This window comes from Oryctolagus cuniculus, chromosome 7, assembly GCF_051225735.1.
Source record: "Oryctolagus cuniculus isolate XC-2025 breed Fujian yellow rabbit chromosome 7, ASM5122573v1, whole genome shotgun sequence".
In the NCBI taxonomy this organism is placed as follows: Eukaryota; Metazoa; Chordata; class Mammalia; order Lagomorpha; family Leporidae; genus Oryctolagus; species Oryctolagus cuniculus.
Genome location: NC_142873.1, coordinates 18,422,330 through 18,426,888, shown reverse-complemented (window position 1 = coordinate 18,426,888; position 4,559 = coordinate 18,422,330). Strand labels below are relative to the sequence as shown.

The 4,559-nt window shown below is 49.5% G+C and overlaps 1 pseudogene; it reads right to left on the bottom strand.

Annotated features, from left to right (window-relative positions):
- Positions 1-772: 772 nt before the first annotated feature.
- Positions 773-3,867, bottom strand: LOC138850290 (forkhead box protein I3 pseudogene; annotated as a pseudogene).
- Between the last annotated feature and the right edge of the window lie 692 nt (positions 3,868-4,559).

The following is a 4,559-nucleotide window of genomic DNA, read 5'->3' as shown; positions in this document are numbered from 1 at the left end:
GTTTGAAGAAGTCCCTAAATACTTATTGTAAGAAATAGTTTATAAATACCTGAAGGCATTAAAACATCACTAAAACTACTGTCTTTAGGGCACTGAACCCAGATGAAACCTCATAAAAAGTTTGACACACATTTGAAGCTAAGAGTTTAGTGTTTTCTCCTTGTTTTAATGTGTGGATTACTGAGCATCTCTAGACTGCAACAATTAAAAAATGGAAATTACACTGCTTTTCTCAATACTTATGTTCTCTTTATCTTGGCTGGTCATATAACTCCTATGGGGATGCCTTTCAAGTCATACCAGCAAATCCTAGTTAGCAAAGCATGTGTAAGTAACCTCTAATTTGCTACAGTGTGAAATTCTGGATTAACAAACACAGGTTTTAAAATTTTTAAAAGTCAATGTAATTGTACATATTTACAGAAAATAGTGTGACATTTCAATGAATGAGTGGAGCCACATTTTATTTTGATAAAATACATAAAAGGTTATTGTGAACTATAGTCACACAAACATGCTGTGTTACTAGGAACCTATTCCTTTGCTTTAACTTTAACTTGGTACCTGATATCTAAAGTCCCTCACCTCCTTGCTGCTCCCCATTCCCAGTCTCTAATAATAAAACTGTGTGTTTAAATTAAGTTTTTATTTTTTAGTTTCTATATATGAGGGAAAACATGTGACTAGCTTATTTCACTTAACATGATGTTTTCCTTTCATCCATTTTTCTGCAAATGAAAGGATTATTTTTTTATGGCTGATTAATATTCCATTGTCTACATTTAACACATTTTAATTTATTCATCTGATAATGGATACCTTGATTTTTAAATTTTTTTTGTCCCATTTAAAATTTATTTCACATGATTCTTCTTAGCATGCAGTACACTTTCTTCAGAAATAAAAAAAACACCTTTACTGCCCCATTCACATTATAAATTAATTTACAAATATAGAATTGCTAGAACCAATATTTATAAAAGTCCACATGATTTTTCACATACAAAAATATCCATACAAACCAATTTTTTTACACATAGTATGGTCATTTCTTTGGTCATTTTTCTGCATACCAGTAATGTGATGTCATTTGCACCTCAAAAAACTGTTTATTTTGAAATATACAGGAAATTATTTTTTAAAGCATTTTTAAAAAATAATGCTGTGAATCTCCAACAATCTTTCACGGGGAAGAGTTAAAGTAACTTTTACAATGTACTTGAGTTCCTGTTTCTAAAAAAACTTAAACCCTAAACTAGCAATGCTCACAGCGACTCAGACACATGGTAGGAAAGGCAACTCACAAGACTAATCTTAATGTCCCCAGAAATTCATCTGCATCCTAACAGACCCTAAGATGTCACCCACCAGTGGCTGAGTGGGTCCCGGGTCCAGGTACTCTGTTGGGACACTGGGAGGTGACTATAAAAATGATTTGAAGACAGCTCTGAGGAGTAAAAGGGAATGCTAAAATAAATAACAGCATATACATTCTTCACAAATTTGATCAGATGGTTTACTGCATTAAAAACTAAAAATCCCACTTAAAAGCTGTTTGTTAATAAAACTCTGATAATACTTGGTCGGAAGATGAAATATCCAGGACACAAGCTGGGAGGGCGAGGATGGCAGGCTGAGACGAGAAGCAGGCAGTGGCCACCCCAGCCCCAGCAGTTCTTACAGCGGGGCTGCCTATGGCTCGGGATGTTGATTTCAACCAGAATCCTTGGTCCAAGGAGAGCTGTGCTCCATTCCTATCCCTTCAACACTTGTGCCTGCCTGAGGAAGCTGGCTTGTTTTCTGGAACTAGAACACACAGGCTCCAAGCTGCTGCCTCTGAAGCCAGACTGCCTGCATCCCATCTTGCCTCCAGCTTCTTGTGTGACCCCAGGCCAGTTTATCTAACATCTCAGGGTTTCACTTCCCTGGGGTGGAAAATGAGGGGGCACCATCACCCCGGACTCCCAAGGCTGCTGTTTAGTGGGTTGACACCTGTCAAGTGTCTACAGCGCTGCTTGGCAGACAGGGTGGCTTCCGGCTGCACTGCTGTTAGTATTGACCTTGTACCAGACACCAGGAATGAGCAGAGGTGACCTGTGAACTGGTCCTACGGCAGTAGGAGCAAAACTGAATTGAGACAAAGGACACAAAGCTGGGGTTTCCTATTAAAATCCCAGACAGCTGGCTTTCCTAGAGAAATCAGAGCGCGCCAGCCCCAAACCCCCGACTGCCTCAGCTGCCGGCTGCTGATGGATTCCGCGGCCCCCTGCTCCACAGCTTTACGGGCTAACGTTTTTAAGTCCCCTGCACACATACGCAACCCTGGCATGCAGTGAGTGATGAACGAGACATGGTCCCTTGCCCTCACAGGGCTCACAGAACACAGGGAGGTATCCAGAGAAACCTGTAGAAGCAGCTCACAGGGCTACGGGAAGTTATGGACCATACCCATGTCACTCCCAGCACAGCCAACCGGCCGCACAACCACCCCAGGAGCTTGCCAGGGCTGCAGGACTCACTTGGGCTCTAGCCCAGAGCTGCTGGATTGGCCCCTGCGTTCTCTCCACTCTCAGGTGCGCCTAGTAGTCTCAGAGGCACTGCCCTACACCTCGGAGCCCTCGCGCGGGTCGATGAGGCTGTTGACCATGCTGAAGTTGTAGGAGGGACTGCTGAAGGGGCTGCTCGGGCCTCCTCCACTGCCGCCAGAGAAGGGGCTGTAGTAGGAGGGCCGCTGGCCGCTGCTGCTGCTGCCGCCGCTGCTCAGCTGCAAAGCATCGGGCGAGGCCTCGGAGATGGAGGTGGCGGGGAAGGGGCCGCCGGGGGCCAGCTGGGCGCCCTGCAGGCCCAGGTGGCGGCCGCCCGGCACGGCGCGCGGCGTGCTCCCACTGCTGCCGACGCACAGGGTGCTGAGGCTGCTGAAGAAAGTGTTGAGGCATGGCGTGGAGGTGAGCATGGCCCCCTGGGAGACGAGGCAGTACTCTTGGTGCCCTCGGGAGGCTCCGGGGACTGGGAGGGCCTCAACAGAGAGGGGCTGTCCCCCTCGGGCTTCCCGCCCACGCCAGCCCCGGATCCGGAGGAGAGCCCCTCTGCTGATTCTGCTGTCCCTGCAGCCATAGTACAGGCGTTGCTGGCTTCAGAGCGGCGCTTCTGGCCGAAGTTGCCGTTGTCGAACATTTTCTCACGGTTTGGGTCCAGAGTCCAGTAATTGCCTTTCCCTGGGTCGTCCTCGTCGCGGGGCACCTTCTTGAAGCAGATTGAGCGACAGGTTGAGGCGAATGGAGTTCTGCCAGCCGGCCTTGCTGCGCTGGTAGAAGGGGAAGCTGTCGGCTACGAGCTGGTAGACGTGGCTGAGCGTGAGCTTGCGCTCGGGCGCGCTCTGGATGGCCATGGCGATCAGCGCCAGTACGAGTAGGGAGGTCCACCGTCTTCATCAAGTCCTCGCGGCTGGCTCCGGTCAGCCAGCCCAGATCTGCCGGGGCGGCGGGCCCCGCGGGAGAGGCGGGCGAGGCGGGCGCGGCGGGCGCCGGCTGCGCGAAAGGCCGCAGCGCGCAGCCGAAGGGGCCGGTGGCGGCCGCGGGCTGCAGGAAGGGCCCGGCCGCGGCGCCGGGGGCGGTGGCGGTGGCGGTGGCGCTGGTGGAGGCGGCGGGGCGCCCAGGTGCGCGGCGGCCATGAAGGAGGGCTAGCCGCCCACACCCGGGCCGTTGAGCCACAGGTAGGGGTTGGCGGCGGCGGCCGGCGGCGCGGTGCAGTCGGGCAGCCCGTAGGGCGTCCTGGCGGCCGGGGTCCTGCCCGGGGCGGTGGTGGCGGCGGCCGAGGGCAGGCTGGGCTGCGAGTATACGCGAAGTTGTCCCCGCAGTAGAGGGCCATGTCGGCGGGCGGGTGCGGCGCGGCGGCAGCCAGGGGCGAGCGGGGCTGGTCTCGCTGCTCGGACGAGAGCATCCCTTTGGGGGCCAACCCTGTGGCCCCTCCTCAACCCTGGCCTGGCTCACGGCCCCGCAGACCGGGCTCGGGCAGGTCGATTTTTAAATGTTATTTATTGCAGCATTAGTCAGAATACTTGTACCTTAGATTTATACAAAACATAAGGATACACAAATATGTTTTACATTATCTTGAGCAGTAATGATATTTGGTCTAACAGGTAAGAAATTTTTAGGTGAAAATGTGTTACTTTTTCTCACTTTTAGAAATCTAGAGCATTTGTATGTTCATTGTTTACTATGCAATGAATGGTATAAATTGTCATATTAGCTTTCTCTTCACATTATAAGGTAAGAAAGTAAAAATTATTGCAAGTACAATGTGAAATCTTGTAACAGGGAGTAAGTAGTACACTGTTTCAAAAATCAATCATCAGATCTTGTAATGCCTATAAGAGGTTTTCAAGATATTCACACAAAATGTATATTATGGAAAAAATATGCATGGATTCAAATTTTTTTAAAATTTTTGTTAAAAGTATACACATTTTATATATATACAGAATCAGTAACATAGTGAGACTTTCCACCTTACCCTCACTCCTACTCACGCTCTCACCCTTCTTTCTTCTCCCTCCT